The following is a 17,487-nucleotide window of genomic DNA, read 5'->3' as shown; positions in this document are numbered from 1 at the left end:
AAAAAGCAAAGAGATAATTTTACGTTTTTTATTCATATTAAGTTTTCGAGATCCATGCTAGTGTTTTACCCTCACAGTGCATCTCGACCTGGGCAAGCCACATTTCAAAAGTGCAGGTGTCCTGCGTGGGCAGTGCCCACCATTCTGGACAGACAGCTGTCAGCAGTGGGTGGGTGGGGCGCATAAATTAGAATCACCTGGAAGGCCTGCTAAAAATGCAGAGCCCATGTCCCATATTCCACACTCATAGGTGGTATTTGCTTGCTCATATTGATCTCATTTGTTTTCCTCAAACCCTTGTGGGCATCAGGGTGGTTATTCCCATTTTACAGATGAAGAAACTGAGGCTGAGCTGTAAGTAGCTTGCCCTGAGTCAGCATTTTTCAAACTATCTTCAATAAAGACCCAGTTTTGGTTTTTCCAATCCACTGTAGACAGATATATTATAAAGATCACATCACATAAGACTCATTATATGGGTCTGGCAATAACTAAACTGCAATGGGAGGTGCCCGCTGATCACACCCGGGGTACCCCATCAACACTGAATTGCTATACAAGTTCCTAGGTTCCCATTCCCTGTTTCTGCACTGGCCATGAACACTAATAAACACTGGCAGGCTGGCACTGGCTCTGGAATAGTGTCTAATGACACAATTATTAAGTGGTGAACATGGTATTACATTTGATGCAGTCTGTCCCACTAAAAATATTTTGCTAAAGCATAATATACATGCAGAAATGTATACAGCTCAATGCATTTTCAAAATTGAACATGACCTTGCAATCAGTACCCAAATAGAGAGATGAAACATTAGAAGACCTCAGACTTTGCCCTTGTGTCCCCTTCAACCCCCAAAGGACAACTCTATCCTGACTTCTGTAAGCATAGACAAGCTTTGCCTGGTTTTGAACTTTAAACCTAGGGGATCATGCAGCATATACTCTTTCGTGTTTGGGTCCTTTGACTCCACTGTGTGTTGGTGAGACTCTTCCAGGGTGTGGCATGAAGTTCAAGATCATGCATTCTCGTGGTGACTTGGTCCCCTTTGTTCTAAGCCACATGGCTTGGCCTACAGACACCTTTCACTAGTTGAACCATCTGTTCATTCATTCACTTATTCATGCATTCACAAGGTTTCCCATGTACCCCTGTATTCCAGCCTCAGCCCTGTGTGTGAGCACAAGCCAGGCCCTGCCCTCGAGTGGCTTCCATCCTAATGAGAGGTCAGCCAGCTACACAGACTGCTTCTCTCCACTTTAAGTTTCATCAACAATGTCCCGTACTTGACAGGACAGCCAAACCCAGTCAGAAAGGGAATGCATCAACTTTATTTTGAACACACATTAAAATAAGCAATTTGTTCTTTCTGGCAATGGTACCAAAAGTTCTTTAGAAATAGGTGAGTGCTCTCTTTCATTTGGCAGTGGCAGTGCAGTGATAGATTCCACATGGAGAGGTAACTTTCCCACAATCCCAGAGGAGAAAGGCCAGCTGTTGCTGGAAGCAGGATGAGCTCCAGAGGAGACTGGCTGGGAGCTGATGGATTTGAGCATTTTGCAGGAAGAGCCTGAGGGCACACGTCCTTTCTGTAGGTCCCTGGCCACTAGCTTTAAGTTGCACTCTTGGGTCTATCCACTGTGTTCCTTCTGGTCACTCCAACTAACAACCCTTCTCAGAGGCAAAACTTGCAAGCCTCCACCTCCCTCTGCTTGGAGCCTTTTTCCACGGGTGCTTGGCAGGGTGCACACAGCCCTGCAGTCCTCAACCAGGGACGGGGGAGTCAGGGCCTCAATCCCCCAGCCTCTCCCCCCAAGGACCAGCATGCTCTGCACTGCTTCCCAGTTTCCCTGGTGGACCCAGCTCTACCTGCCTCCGCAGGTAGTGAGTTTGGAGCCATCACTGCTCAGGGCTTTCCAGTCTCTTCCCCATTCCCTGCCCTTCGACTGGTATTTCCTAAACTTCTCATTGTTTGCTTGAATTTTTTTTTTTTTTTTGTATGCTGTATGGCAGGGTCACATTTCATTCTTTTTCCATGAGAGTATCCCCTTATTTCAGCACCATTTGTTGAATTTTTTTCTTTGGTTGTTTTTGTTGGTTTCTCCGTTTGTTTGGAAAGTGCGTAGGTCGGGAATCGAGAATTCTACCACTGAACTACCCTTGCACCCCTGTGCTTGAATTTTTACCCTTGTCTTAGGGTGTCCTTCTAAAAAACTCCCAACTAAGACAGAGTGGACAGGGACGCATCTCAGAGGACAACTGAATTAATACCTGAAGGATGATACAGAGTTAGAGCAAAGGAATAGTGTTCTAGGCAGAGGGACAAAGGCCTGAGGTGGGAAAAAAAGCTTGGGAGAAATAAGGAAAATCCAGTGTGCCTGGAGAGTGGTGAGCAAATGAGGGTGAGGGGAGCTTTCCTTGTGCTGTCCTGATCCCAGGCTCCCCAGGACCAGAAAGGGAGATGCCCAAGACAGCTGTGCCCATGGCAGTGAACCCCGTACCCCAGAGGAGGAGCTGCGTCCATGCATGCCTCGGAAATTCCATCTGAGTCTGCTGGTCTGGGCTGGTGGCAACTTATGTTGATATACAGACCCTGGGAGGTAAAACTCATGCTTTATTTACTAACCAATTCCTTTTCTGCGCTCCAAATTCAATCCAAAAAATGAGTCAGTTTCCAGCAAGCTGTCAATATAATATACCGTGTTCCCCTGCTCTCCTAACCTTTCCTGGTATTACAGGATCCTCACTTACTTGTAATGAAACACTATGAATAAATCAACGTATGTTAATATAGCATGTCTTCAATTTTTTATGAAGGGCTTCACCAAATCTAATTCCCACTGCTTTGTCAGAAACAGTCTTTGAAAAATTTAGCTTGCAAGTTTTATGAAGTTGGTGGGGGACCAGGTGGGGGGTGAGGGGGGAGTATGGGAGAAGGAAGGTGAGGAAAATGGAATGGGATGAAACTGTGGCCCAAAAACACATAATGCAAAAATAAAGCTTTGTTTGGGAGCAGAGAAAAGGGAAGATTGCTAGAACAGCAAACACAAAACAAAGGGTTAGTGGGGGAAAGGCTGCAGAGCTTCATATCAGCCCTGGGCTCCAGGGTTTTGTTGTGCTTTGGCTGCAACAGAGGACTCACAGGCACCCCCTTTCTCCTCTGGCCGCTGTTGAAGGGTTCCCCATCTGGAAGGCAGAGCCAGACCTTCCTAAGGAAGGTCCAATCGGATCACTCCTTTACTTAGAACCAAAAGAACAATGGTTTCCCTCAGCTTTGGGGATTAAGTTCAAATCCGTTATGGGTCTGAAGGACATGCATAAACCGGCATCTGCTGATGTCTTTGGCCCTTCCCATCCTCCCCCTCAGACCCCAGGCATTATTTCAGTAGTTGGAAAGAGTCATGGTCCCTCTTGCCACAGGGCTTTTGCACCAGCCATTCTGTCAGTTCCCCATGCCTTCCCTTTAACCACTTAGCCTCCCCTTACTCTTAGACCTCAGTTAAAATGATTCTTCTCATGAATACCTTCTCTGACACCCAGATTCTCTTCCTTTCCCAAAGCCATGTATCTCACCTTTGCAGTGCTGATTTTACATTTAACCCATGCAAGTACTTCATTAAAGAGTCTTTATCAGACTGTCCGTGGGTAGCATTTTGGCCAGCAGCAATCCTTGGGTCCTTTTTTTCCTTGTTTTAATCTTTATATAAGCTCTAAAAGAAATAGTCAAACCGTTTCCCCCTTTGTTTGACCAACTGTAGACCTGCCTGGAGGCACAGTCTTTGCCAGCCCCGTGGCGCCAGAGGCAAACAGTCCAACAGGAGACAAGCTCAAGGCAATCACTTCATGTTGGAGAGCACAGTGTTGGCTCTGTGGTTCCCTGAGAATCTAAAAATAAAGCATGAATCCACGTTCCTTCTGAGGACGAATGTTGAAGGTACAGACATCTGCAATACACACACCAGTGACCTCAGGTCCATGGTGGTCTTTTTTTACCTACAGGGTTGAGGAGTGCAATGACAGACAAACGACTAAAACGGACATTCATGAACACCATGTTCCTGGTGTTTCTAATACCTGCCACTTTGTGCAACGACAGCTATTGCTTGAGCTTCTGTTGAGCCTTCATCATTCAAATCAACAACTGCTCACAGAGCACTCACTCTGCGCTAAGCTCTGTGCCCTGGGCTATGGAGAGGGGAAGGTATTTCCTAACCCTGGGGACAGACACAGACATCGCTGGATATTACAGGAAACTCAGATCTGGGAGTAACTGGTTTGCCAGAGAGCCTAGGGACAGCGTCCTGCTGGCGCTGAGAGACGCTGGGCTAGGCCAGTGGCCTCCGGTTTTCAGGAGCATCTGAGGAAACTGATCAATGTCCAAGACCAGAAAGGATTCCCTTAGGGTGTGAAGATATATATGAGAGGGATGGGAGAGAGAGTGGTTCCAGTAAGAAAGTGATGGGAGTGGAGGCTGGGGGAGGCTCTTGGGCTGGACAGTGGAGCGCTTTTGGGCAAATTAGAAAGGATGTCTCTCTAGGCAGCTGTAGCTCCTCCTCAATTGACCCCTCCCCCCAATCATGTAATTCAGTGAACTGAGGGTGTCTTTGTGGGAAGAAAAAAAGATGCCCTCCTTAGTGCCTCTCACATTCCTCCTGAGAGAGCCGGGAGTTTAGTGGATTTTATCCCTGGGGTGTGTTTTTGTGCAGTGTGCAACGATGCAACAGTCTATGGCAGCCTTGCTCTGGGGCCAGATTATGGGAGCCTTTATGCGGATACTCATAGGCTTAGGTGGCACCCTGAGGGTAATGCAGAGTCATTAAAAGGGATGGTAGTTGTTGATAAAGAACAATACTGATGAAAACCAATGGTTTACTTTGAGGAGGCAGCTCAGCAGCTCCTGGGGGCTGGTTAGAAATTCACATTTGTGGGCCCATTTCACACCTACTGATCAGAACATCTGGGGGTGGGGCCCAGGAACCTGCACTTGTACAAGCTGTCCAGCTGATGCCCCTGCATGCCGGATTTGGAGAAGCATGTTCCTTGGCATGCAGGTGGAAGGAGAAATGACACAGGGGCCCCTGTGGAGGGTGTGGCAAGTGGCACAGAGGCCTGGATCAAACCAGAAGCCGAAGGGACGGAGAGGAGGCAGTGAGTCTGAGAGCCGTCTCCTGGCTGGATAAGGAGGAGCTCCCTAGAAATGGAGGAATAAGACGGGGCCACCGCAGAGACCAGGCCTGAGTGTGGATGAGCCTTCCAAGGCTGGCAACCACCACCTGCTGAGCGTCTTTACTGACCTGCTCGTTCCCGTGCTGCTGACAACCAGGGAGGGATGACCACTGGATTTCAGCGTGGCAGAACCGTTCTGAAACCCAGATCCTCCACTTCCGAAGAGTTGAGTGACCAGGTTACAATTTGCAACTGCACCAGCCAAAATGCTCTGCTGGATGGAGCCGCAAAGCCCCTAGACAGGGGTCTGGGAGACTCCTCTTGTTCCCAAGCCAGGGTCAGAGGCCCCGCCCGGGGGCGTGGCTCGCTGTGTCTGGGCCACCAGCGCAGGGAAGGACGCGGTGATGGCGGGGCAGGGCGTGGCGGTGACAGCGGGGCATGACGGTTCCACTGCCACCCTGCAGGGGCTTTGTTCCAGCCTTACCTCGGCTCCCGGGGTCCCCACTCATCAAAAAGGCATTGCACAAGGGGAAGTCAGCTTTTTTGGCCAACATCTTTTTTTTTTTTCCCATCGAAATTCTGACTTCAGCTGCTTCCTGGTGGCTCTGGGACCAACACTAGGAGAAAGCAAGCTCAGAATCCAGCTGGCCTGAGTCCTCAGCATTCACCATCCAGCACTGAAACGGTGCGGCTGGTCAGCGGATGATACTACGGAGAGCTGACATTCAGTGAGCGCGCGCCACCTGCCCCACTCGCTTCTCTAACTCACCTCAGCTCCCAGATGGATTTTAGGCTAACGTGTCTCTGTGGCTAGAACCTCCTCCCTCCCAGGACCACAGGGCCTCCCAGCTTTCATCGACGGGCTAGTTCCCAGCCTCCTCTCCCCACCCCGCCCAGCAAGGGAGGGATATTCTGACAGTTTCCCTCTTTCAAATTGCTCTGAATTTCAAAGGACACCTTCAGAGTCCCATAACAGGGCCACCTTCAACTCTGATGGCTCTAAACTCTTTCTTTCTAAGCTGTCATAATGCAGCTTAATAATATGAAGCTAAAATCTCCTTTCAGCTTTTAATCTCATGCCAGGGTATCCTGGGTGCTATGATTTTGTTATTTTCACAGAAACTGTCTTACTTAATGAGCCTGTCTCCTGATATTCCCAGTTGTTTTTAGGTCTGCATTGCATTGCTTCTTGGTTTCCTACATGTAAGCTCCTTGCCGTCCAACTTGATACTCAGCTGATTTCAAATCTGCTTAGTTTAACCGGGTTATGTTGCTAAGTTGCGTGACCAAATCCTCTTCAGTTGGCATTGGGCAAGGGATGTGAGAGAAGTTGAAGCATCCCATGACCCAGCTCTATGGAAGCTTGCAGCCATGCCAATAGCCTTCCTGGAAGACATCCTGGGGAGACCCTTTACAGAGAGGAAGGCCTGGATTCTGTTTATTTATTGCTATATCTGCCAAGTGCCTAGCCTGGCACTGAATGGGAGTCAATAAGATTTACTGAATAAATGAGGATTAAGAATGGAAATGTAACAAAGCCTGAATGTAGTACATCTGGGATTTGAAATTAGGTTGCTCTGATGCCAAAGCTAGCACTTTCCAGCCCACCTGCCACCTTGCCCTTGGCCTCCTGTGCATTTTCGTATGTGACCAGTGGCTAGTAGGAGGATGGGCTGTGGGTGTTTGCAGTTGGCACACTATGGGGCTTCCAGTGGGTCTGTCTGGGCCTCCCGCCTCCCATGAGAGCAGCTGCTCCCTCAGCGAGTATCCCTGGCAGCTGGGTCCGTGGCTGTCTGGCCCAGAGTTGGTGCTTAATAATTAAATATTTAATAAATAATGAGGCCTAAATTGGCAAAGCTCTTGTCCTTTTGTCCTGGATTTTCAAATCTGTGTAAGTAGAAAATCCCTTCCATGCTTTCCCCATTTCCGGTGGTTTCTGAAACACCTCCTGCCATTACGACACGGGGTCTAGGCATTCCTGTGACTGCTTTGACCAATGGAATGTAGCAGAAGTTATGTTATCTGGCTTCCTCCTTGTCCCCCGGGACCCTCATGGCTGCAGCCTGAGCTGCTATGTAAGGAGTCTATCGTGAGATGGCCATTCCATGAGGAAGCACAGCCCACATGAGGAGGCCGTGGCTGTAGGTGCTGGTCAAGAGCCCCAGCTGAGTCCATTCTTTGAGTCCTACCTTTCCAGCACCAGACATGAAAGTGAGGAAGCCTCTGGAGGATACCAGTTTCAGCTATTATGTCACCCCTAGCCATTTGGGTCTCCACAAATGGACATCATGGAGCTGAAACAATCCATCCCTGCTGTGCCCTATAAATTCCTGACCCACAGAATCTGTACACATAATAAGATAGTTATTTTAAGCCACTAAGTTGTAGGATGACTTGTTACATGGCATAGTAACTAGAACATCATTAGTTCAATAGACAAGAATTTATTGAGAGCATGGATAATATTTTATTTACTTTTGTATTCCAAGAGTGAACTATAGGAGATGCCCAATAAATGCGAGTGATTAAGTTTAATATCACAAATAATAAGACATATCACCATCATGTGCCTCCTAGTTAAAGGCTCTGAGAAAGGCGTAACACTTTTGCAGGACTTTTGCTAAAAATACATGATCTTGACCTAATCATGAGAAAACATTAGACAAACTCATACTATAAGATGGTCTACAAAATAACTGACCAACATAAAAGACATAGTGCCAAGGCCATAAAAGACAAAGAAAGCAGAACGGTTGTGCCAGAATGGAGGAGACCAAGGAGTAATGGCAACTAAATCAATGTGGTATCCTAGTTAAGCTCTGGACCAGGAAAAAAAATGTTATTGAAAAAGAAAATGAAATTCAAATAAGGTATGTAGACTAGCATTGAATCATTGTAATTTCAGGGTTTCGATAATTGTACTATGTTCATATAAATGCTCTTATTTGGGGAAGCTGGGTGATGCATAACTGGGAATTCTCTGCACTAATTTTGCAACTTATCTGTAAGTCTAAAATTATCTTAAAAGCAAAAATAGAAAAAAAAATTGGTGCCAAATCACAATGACAGGCTATGTTGGAATCATGGGCTTACAAAGATGGAAACCAAAAACTCAACCTATTGCTCCACCCTTCTTTAGCAATTCATTACAGTAATGATGACAGATATGAGTGAATGTTTATTGCCACTCACTATCTGCCTAATGCCATGCTAAAGTGCTTTGTATGCATTACTCATTTAATCATCACAAGTTGATGAGGTGGGTACCATTGTAGTCCCCACTTCACAGAGGAGGAAACTGAGGCTTAGAGAAGATAGGCAGGAGGCAGAGCCAGGCTTGGAACCCTGCAGTGTGTTTAACCTCAGAGCTCTGGGCTGACATCAAGAGTGGGCAGTCTTGCTTCCAGGTGCTGGGAGACCAAAAACTCTGCTCTAGGAAGACGTTGCTCACAAGAGAGGGGACAAGTTGTGATCTGGGGGCCGTTTGTTGAAGGATCAGTTAGAACAAGGGGACATGAGCTGGTTCTGAGGGGAAGGGAGAGGTCCTGGTTAGAGAGTTGGGTATATGGTGGCCAAAGTTTAGTGGAGCTGAGGTGAAAGTAAATTTGGAGGGATGGGAGATGAAGGGGCCTGCTGCTGGACTGCATTTTTCTCAAGCACCCCAGGTTTCTCCTTCCTGCTTGGAGCTTCCTGCTCCCTTATCAAAGGCAAAGACAGGGGGCAGATTCAAGAGGCCTTTCGAAGGAGAAATCCACTGATCCCGTAATCACACATACTGGCCCAGCATGGAACTGAAAGCTGAAGTTTCACTCTCTTACGCTTCCCTTTCATTCTGCACTTTTCTCATGAAATTAAAATAGAATTGATTTTCTCCTCACCCCCCTCTCCATCAGGTACTAGGAGAGAATAAGATGGTGGACAAATGGGAGTTCTGAACATCAGTTCAGCCCTGCAGAGCAGCACTCTAAGATATTTTATTAGCTCCTATTTATTATGGAAAGGTTTTCTGAGAGTCCTCCCTTTTTGTGATATCTCCTTTCCCCACAAGACATGAAAGCTTTTGTTTTTCTCCCTTCTTGGTTAAAATGATCATTTACTCTAACACTCTCGTCCGCTGGTTCCTAGACAGAAGTTCTCTTTCTCTCTCACCTTACCCCAGTGGTATTTCCCTAGAAGCAGACCCGGCAGGTGCAATGGCTCTGTAAGTGATGGCCATTTCATATGAAATGGGTCTTTGGGGCGCCTACACCCTTCAATTTTACAGTGACCCCTGGCTCACAGCTGGGTCCAACCTCACAGCTGGAGAGAGCTTTGCAGCTCCATTTGCACGGTACTCCCAGGAGAGCAAGCAGGGAGGAAATGGCTCAGAATAGTTGGGGGGCAGCATGAGATCCCAGGACAAGTGGGTCATCTCGAAGGGGGCAGCTATGGGGCAACAAGCAGCCTGGACGAGGAGTCAGAGAAACAGAATAAGAGCCACACTGGAGATTTCATATTTTCCTGGGGCCACATTTTAAAAAATAAAAGGAAACAGGTGACATTAACTTTAGGAATGTATATTTAACTGAATATATCCACAATGTTATTCATTCAAGATGTCATCAACATAAAATTATCAATGCGTTCATGAGATTTTGTTTCTCACGCTGAATGCTTGGAATCTGGTGCATATTTTACACTTACTGCACATCTTGATTTGGACCTGGCACATTTCTCAGCGCTCAATAACCACGTTGCCAGTGACTCGAGAGTACTGGCCTAGACCAGCGTTTCTCAACCTTTTTAATATGATGTTCTTCATTATCCCTTCCAAAGAAGCCTATTTAGACACGTTCTCCTTAATTGCCCTCTCCCCAAGAAATTTTAATTCTACAGACGCTGCATTGCATGCTCCGTTTGCAGAGCTGTGGTTTATAAATAGTGAGATACTATCAACCCTCTCCCACTGAGAACCGATTTTCACCTCTTGAGGGCGATATCACCCCCGTTAAAAATGCACAATCTGGAGCAACGACTTCCCTGAGCCTCGCGCTGTTATCTGTAAAATGAGGATTATTGAGTGGACAAAATGAGGCAGATTTTGTGGGAAAGCATCTGGTTGTGTTGAGAGAGGTACCGAGGCTGAGAACTCAGGTGAATTGGCACTTCCAAGACTTTCCCTGCGGCACCTGGAGGGGTGCTGCCAGGAGCTGGGCCCCCCTCAGCCTGCAGGCTTGGGGGCTTGTGCTCTCTGCCCCTCACCCCCACCCCCAGGGTCTTTCCAAAGCTGTCGTAGGGCAGATCGAGGCCCGTCCTTCAGCCTGGCCCGCAGGGACCACAGTGTCCATGCCCCCCCGCCAACCCCCATCTCAAGGCTGCTGAGGGGCCAGAGGGCTCTCTTGTGGCGCACTCAGGTCTCCCAGTCCAGGCCAGCCCACCCTCATCCGCTGGGGGGGGGGGGGGGTGCGGTCCAGGCAGAGGGGTGGTGCCCGGGCTTGTTATCTCTCAGAGACACATATTCCACATCCTCCATGTCTATTTCAGGCTTGGGACGTTTCTAACTGTGGCTAGGGTGGTGTTTTGTCCTTTAAAAAAATCCACTCCTTCTTAGGATAAACATAGAAATTGGGCGCCCCAGGTCCTCAGAGACTTCTGTGCATGCTTCCATTCCCAGCTGCCCGGTTCCCACGGGCCCTGCCCTCTCGGTCCAGTTCTTCCTATTGTCCCACCTGAGTAATACATGCGCCCAGAGGCAAAGCTGCGGTGCATCCAGGAATCATCTAGAACGGCTTTGGTGCCAGGTAGGCCTCGGCGCGTCTTACCCTGTGCCTGCCTGCGGGCAGTCCTGGAAGCGCATGCGCGCTGGAGTCACCCAAGCTGGCCTTTGCTCCCAGCTACTCCAGCATCTCCAGCTGCTCTGCATGGCTCCAGTGAGGGCCTTACTGAGAGGCTGTATGGAGGTGTGGTGTCCTCAGCAGGGGGTGGCAGAATGGAACCAAGCGCTGAACAGCCTGATCGGCTGGTCTCGCCTCATTAGGTACCCGCTGTAAGGAAAAGCTGAACTGCAAACTGGAAAGGAAAATGTCTCTTTCTTTCTTCCCTCATAGTAAAGAGTACTTCATGGATTCTTGTTTTGTATTTCTTTATAGATATAACCCCTTCCCCACCTTTATTTGGAGGGGGTGCAGAATAGAAAGAAATTGTTTTGAATGTATCAGTAAAGACGCAAGTAGAAGGAAAGGAAGAACTTTCAGATTATGAAAGATGTAACAGCCTGAGCTTGATCTTGGGCCCCCAGGGCTGGTTTCCGGCTAGAATGCATAGCAGCTGGGTGATTCTCCAACAGGATTCTGTTTCCTCATCCACAAAACAGTTTTGTTGTAAAGTGGAAATGTGTCCAGGTGGGTGAGAGGCCGTGGTAATGAAATGCCCGGGACTCAGGAGGGCATCACGTGGGTCACTCAGACCTCATTTGAAACATCAAAGCACGTTCTTGAGAGTATTTGGGGGAAATCATGGACTCATTCAATGTGATACAACAAATATTTATTGAGAAGCAATATGAATTGGCCATTACTTCTGGCATTGGAGATGTGTCAATGAACAAACTGCTGAAGCCCCCTGCCCTCCAGGAGTTTACTTTGCAGTGGTGGTGAAAGTGGGGGGAGGGGAGACGTTGATAATATACTAAATCATAATCCTTTAGCACATGATAAGTACTATCGAAAACAAAGCAAAACAAACAACAGAGCCGGTAAGGAGTTCTGGGGGAGAGGGAAGCAGGTTGAACTATTCACCAGGTTGATCAGGCCTTGTTGAGAAGGTGAAACTTGAGTAAGGACTTTACAGAGGTGAAGGAGTTGGCTAAGTGGATATCTAAGAGAAGAGCTTTCCAGGAAGAGCGAAGAGCTTTCCAGGAAGACCGAACAGCTTGAGGAAAGGTCGTGAATTGGGGTGAAACCTGGTTTCTTTGAGGAGCAGCACAGAGGTCATTGTGGCTGCAGCCCAGCAAGCAAAGCGGAGAAGAGTGGGAGCTGGTGTCAGAGGGGCGACATGGTGGGGTTGTGGGGGTCACACAGACCCCTGTAAGTTCTTGTAAGGCTTTGGCTTCCAGTCTGAGTGAACTGGGAGCTGCTGTAGGTTACGAGCTGCACTGGACTGTGAGAATCACTGAGAATCAGCTACCGAGACAGACTTGATGGAAATAACTGGCTGGAAGGACTCAACTCTTTGTCCTTACAGGTGGCTAATGGCTTTGTTTCAACTCAGACCAGAGATGCAGAGCCCATGATTTCCTGGAATGCCTCTGCAAGGCTCTGGGCCCCTGCAGCAAGGTGTGGCAGGTAGACGACTGGCCCAGGGATATCACACTGAGCATTACTGCTGGACTGTTTCTCCTGTCCAAACTGACCAGGTTAACCCTCCCCCAGGTTATGGGGCAATGGACTAGGCCCTGGGAAGGGCAAATGAGCACAAATCCAGGGTGTGGGGGAAGGATCAAAGAAGATGACCACTGCCTCCCAGAAGTGATTTGAACCTCAGGAGTATGGAACGTGATTTGAAGATGTCAAAGCCATTATAGGAAGTGCTCTTAGAGGAGCAGAGGCCCCAGAGCTTTTCCAGGGGTAGGCTCAGGTATGGAGGGCTCTGAGATCTTGAAACATAGGTCTTCCAGTGGAGGGGTTGGGGGTGGGAGCCCAGCAGAGCTTCAGAGACAAGTGTCATGTTGCACTTGTTGACCAGGACAGTATTTAGAGCAACAGTAATGCTTTATTGTGTCCACATCTGGACCTGGAACTCAGAGCTCACAAATCCCCCAGGTGTGAAAAAGAATAGTGGAGACCCTCTCCTTATTATGTGCAGGCTACAAAACTAAACGGTGCTGGGCAGTTTACGTGTGAGGTGAAAAGAATCATGCCATTGATTTGGATGATGGCTTCTTCATTGGAAAATATTATAATTTGCATGAAAGACATATGTTATATCTGAATATAAATATAGAAATAACCCCATGGAGATCCTTTCTTAATGCCTTCTTGCCTATACTGTAGTACTAAGTTCATCTTTAGCCATGGATGGGCTAATGCCATGCAGCAGCTGAACCCTACTGCCTTGGGCTGACTGACCTGTAAGGGGTGGCTCTGCATCAGTTCCTGCCTCCCTGAATCTAGCTCTTTCTTTCACTGACAAACACTATAGAGGCCCAGGTGTTTGCGTACCAAGAAGGGAGAATTCGGGAGCCATGAGAACACACCAACAACACAAGGATCCTTAGAGGAGGGATGCAATCCTTGTCTCCAAATCTGGGGGGTACCTGGGGAGTTTTAATGCTGTCCAGTGTCCCCTCCACTCTGAATCTATGGTTGAAAATGACCTTCTCCATTCTCTTAGACAAGGCTGCCATTTCTGAGTCAATGGTACCATGGATGCATCTGCCAATTTGCCTCCAGGTGCTAAGAGGGTAGATGATGTCCCAAGCTAAAGGTGGGTGGGGTTAGAGCTCAAAGACCTAGGGTTGGTGGTGATGAGAATTAATCCCACTGAGGGCTGAAGACACATACCCTTTAGAACAGGTGGCAGGAGAACCAAGAGCCAAGCAATGAGCAAAGTCAGTGTGTGGAGAGGAGGAGAGAACAGAGGGACCAAAGGAAGCAAGCAGTAGAGACTATACAGAAGAGAAAGACAGAGAGAAAGCTGGGTATTTGACTTTCCAATTACATGTCTTGTCTCCATGACACCAAGTAATTTTTCATCTGCAGCCTAGGATTGTCTGTAGAGCCAATCTGAGCTATTTTGAGTGATTTTGTTTCATAAAAATCAAATTTCCCTGATGAGAACACCTCACCTAAATAATCACTGCATTAGGACCCTCATTACTTACCTTACTGCTTCCTCAGCAAACAGCCCCCAAACACTGACTCCCCTGGTTCAGAAGCTGGCTTCCTGTCCCCTCGGCTTTCTGTGTCCGCTCTCCATTCTCCCAGGTCCCCCAAAATCCTGCACCCCGCCCACCTATCAGTCATGGATTCACCTAGTATGTAGACACCAAGCCATATTAATTCAAGTGGTTACCTGGTGCTCCCCAAGGCAGTACAGCTTGTCCAGGAAGTGGAACTGAATGCCGATGCCTTCATGTCCCTGCTGTTTAACTCGCCTGGGGAAACAGCCCCGGAAGCAGCTGTGTGGGCTGAGAAAGGCTTCTCTGCCTTGTCAGAATCCTTCAGTATCAGCTCCAGATAAAAGGCCACAACAGGGTCCGGTGCCTGTGCCGGCCACACACACACACACACACACACACACGGCCTGGCCAGACCCACAGAGGTGGGCATTCCTTTTAGGAGGCAGGCTGGCCTTCTCCCTGCTATATCCAAGAACGATTGCCCCTACTCACCCTTTCCCACAGCAGCTTCCACCTGCCGTAGTTAGGAACCTGGGCTCTGCCACCTACCGGCTGTGAGACTTGGAGAAAATCGCCTAGCTTCTTGGCACCTGAATTTCTTCATCTGTTACGTGGGGGCAATGGAAGTCCCTATCTCACAGGTCTGGAAGAGAAATAAAGCCCCTAGAACAGTGCCTGGGACATAATAAGCACTCAGTACATGGTATCTACAATGATTATTGTTCAAACGTTAAAGCCCTTCGATGGTTTTATTTGTTCTTGGGGTAAAAACAGGTATCTGCGGTGCAGCCTACAGATCCTGCATGGGCTGGCCCTGCTCGCTGTCCCACACCGTCTCGCTGACCACACAGTTCCTTGTCCTTATTCTCTACTGGTCTCCTCATTCCACCTGGAACCGACCCTGCCTCTCTCACTTCAAGGCAGGTGACCATGCAGCTCCCTCTGCACAGCAAGCACTTCCAGCCCCTCTTTGACTAACACCTTCTCTTTCTTCAGTTCTGGGCTCTACTGTGATTTCCTCAGGGAAGCCTTCTCTGCCCAAGTCCAATGTGCCATGATTGGCTCTTAAAGGACCAGGCCCACCATTTGCACAATTCTCAGAAGTGTGCCATTTTGCACAATTCTCAGAACAAGATGCACACTGTATCCACGTGGATGGTGCCTCCTAGAGTTGTATGAAGCAGCAGTCCTGCAGAGCACATCCAACACAACTTTATAGATGGGGCTGGGGGTGAACAAGAGGTGGAAATGGGGTGATTGCGGGGCCAGGATCTGTACCACCTGCTCGGGAAGGGATAGGGACATAGAAGACGCCATTATCTGACATTTTCTTTGTGATTCAGGGTCTACCACTGATGACTCCATCTCAGGTCTCACGGCGCTTCCTCTATAATCGTAACATCTGTAGCAAAGGCACCACTTATCAAATTGGTAAATTGCAATAGAATTTAAAAATTGCAACAGAAACCCTAAAAAATTGCAATAGAAACCCTTCTTCAGATCCTCCCTCTGCAGCTCCCTTTGAAGAAAATCGTCACCGTCCCTGTTACATGCAAATGTTACATTTATTTGCTTGCTTCTCTGATTAATATCGCCCCAGCCAGACTCCAGCAACACAGGAGCAGGTGCCATGTCTGTGATGATCAGCGCACTATCACCAGCATCTAGGACACAGTGTAGACCTTCAATAGATATTTGCTTAACAAATGAATAAACCTCAGTTTTAGAGCACAGGGCTGTCCTCCAGTCCTAAACCAACAAGTCCAGTGCCTAAAATCCCACCATTATACCACACATTAACCCAACTTGAGGGTCAAGGGAAGGAGTCTTAGGAGTTTCACCTACTCTGGCTAGTAAGTTCCAGAATCAGTCTTTTCAACAAGGAAGGCAGTACTGGTTGTGTCCTGGGGAGCTTTTAGACTTTATCTGTTCTATCCCTACCTACATGAACAGGGGATAAGACTGGGATCCCTTAGAAGAAGTTCCTGCATCAGATGGGATGTTGTCTGGTGCCAAAGTTGCAAGTTCATTGGTTCAGAATGTGGCTAGGTCATCAGCGCTTTTAGCAAAGCCCCTAACCCCTGGCATCTTGAGGCAGCTAGTCTTCAAGCTGTTGGGGGTAGAGGGCAAGGAGACACTGCAACAAGAGACTTCTACAATACAACAGGGCATTGGTATTCCTGGCAATCCAAAATGTAAGGAAGGAACAGAGGGTCCACCCGTCAGAGAGAAGCTCCCGCTGACCTTGATTGAACAGGGGCAATTAAAGATAGCCCAGCATGAGTGTTGTTAAGGAAACAGGAACTCTGGGCTTGGAGAGCGAATAAGATCAAAAGAAGACAGGATTTGCTTAATTTTGATAAAGGACCCTTAATTCAATGTAGAAGATATGTAAGTAGAGTATAAAGAACACTGAACAGAATAAAGGACATTCTAGCTAAAAAAAAAGGAAAGAGGATCTCAGTCAAAGCAGGAAATAAGGAAGACACTTGCATTTTATTGAGAACCTACCATGCGCCTGGCTGTATGCTAGGGTGACAGGCTTGTATATGTCACAGGAGGAAGCATTTTGGGATAGAGTTCTATGGCTATTAACTCATAAATATTCATTTTAATCTTTATTTTCATGCAGGTGCTTATAATTTCTAACTATTCAGATTTTCATTTGTAAACTGACAAGATCCTGTCATTGATAGGAACTCTGAGAGGGAATAAAACTAACTCCTTTGTGACTGTCACATCCCCAAATGACCTGCCTGCTGTGCCGATACTTCTAAAAGCCTTGAGGCTAAAACTGCCGGTGGCAGCAACCTCAGACTTTAAATGGACTCGCTGATGCCAATATTAATTTGCAGCAGCAATAATAGAAATTATGGACACATGTATAGAGCTTTGCCATTAACACAATTCGGTGTGGCCGGCAGAGCAGGTGTTACACCGTTTCACAGAGTGCCTGGAGCAGGAGAAGGTTAAGTGTCACAGGAGGAAGCAAGAGATGAGATCTCACCTCTACAGCTTCTCATTTCATGCCCAGGCTTACTGTGCTATTGCACCCACCTCTCATGAAACCCCAGGAGGAACGTTCGCCAGGAAGAACTGAATCAGGAACTACCAGCCAAGGATGACAGGGAGGCCATCTCACGACAAGGGCCATGTGGGATCCAGGGAGAATTCTGAGCTGAGGCCACATGGCACCTCTGGGATGGTCCTGACGGTGGCTGGCTGGGAAGCTGCTGTCCCAGGGCTGGGACTAGGATAAGGCCAGTAAGGAGCCCAGGTCACAAAACCATAGCTTCTTACCTCCTTGCATTCTGCATTGCAGGTGCCTCACTTGCCTCTCCCCAGACACCCAAATCTGAAAAAGAATGCGGTGACCCCAGGGCGGGAGTCAACCCTGTCCAGCATGGCTGTAATAGCCCTGTCCCCTCTGTCTCCCTTTCAC

The 17,487-nt window shown here is 47.9% G+C and overlaps 1 protein-coding gene across 10 annotated transcripts in view; it reads right to left on the bottom strand.

Moving 5' to 3' along the window:
- Positions 1-17,487, bottom strand: part of PTPRT (protein tyrosine phosphatase receptor type T) — a 1,205,819-nt gene that overhangs the window by 293,270 nt on the left and 895,062 nt on the right. The gene's annotated exons all lie outside the window — the stretch shown is intronic.

The sequence above is a fragment of the Tamandua tetradactyla genome, chromosome 1 (genome assembly GCF_023851605.1).
Source record: "Tamandua tetradactyla isolate mTamTet1 chromosome 1, mTamTet1.pri, whole genome shotgun sequence".
Lineage (NCBI taxonomy): Eukaryota > Metazoa > Chordata > Mammalia > Pilosa > Myrmecophagidae > Tamandua > Tamandua tetradactyla.
The sequence above is the reverse complement of the archived record's forward strand: the minus strand, read 5'-3'. Positions and strand labels throughout refer to the sequence as shown.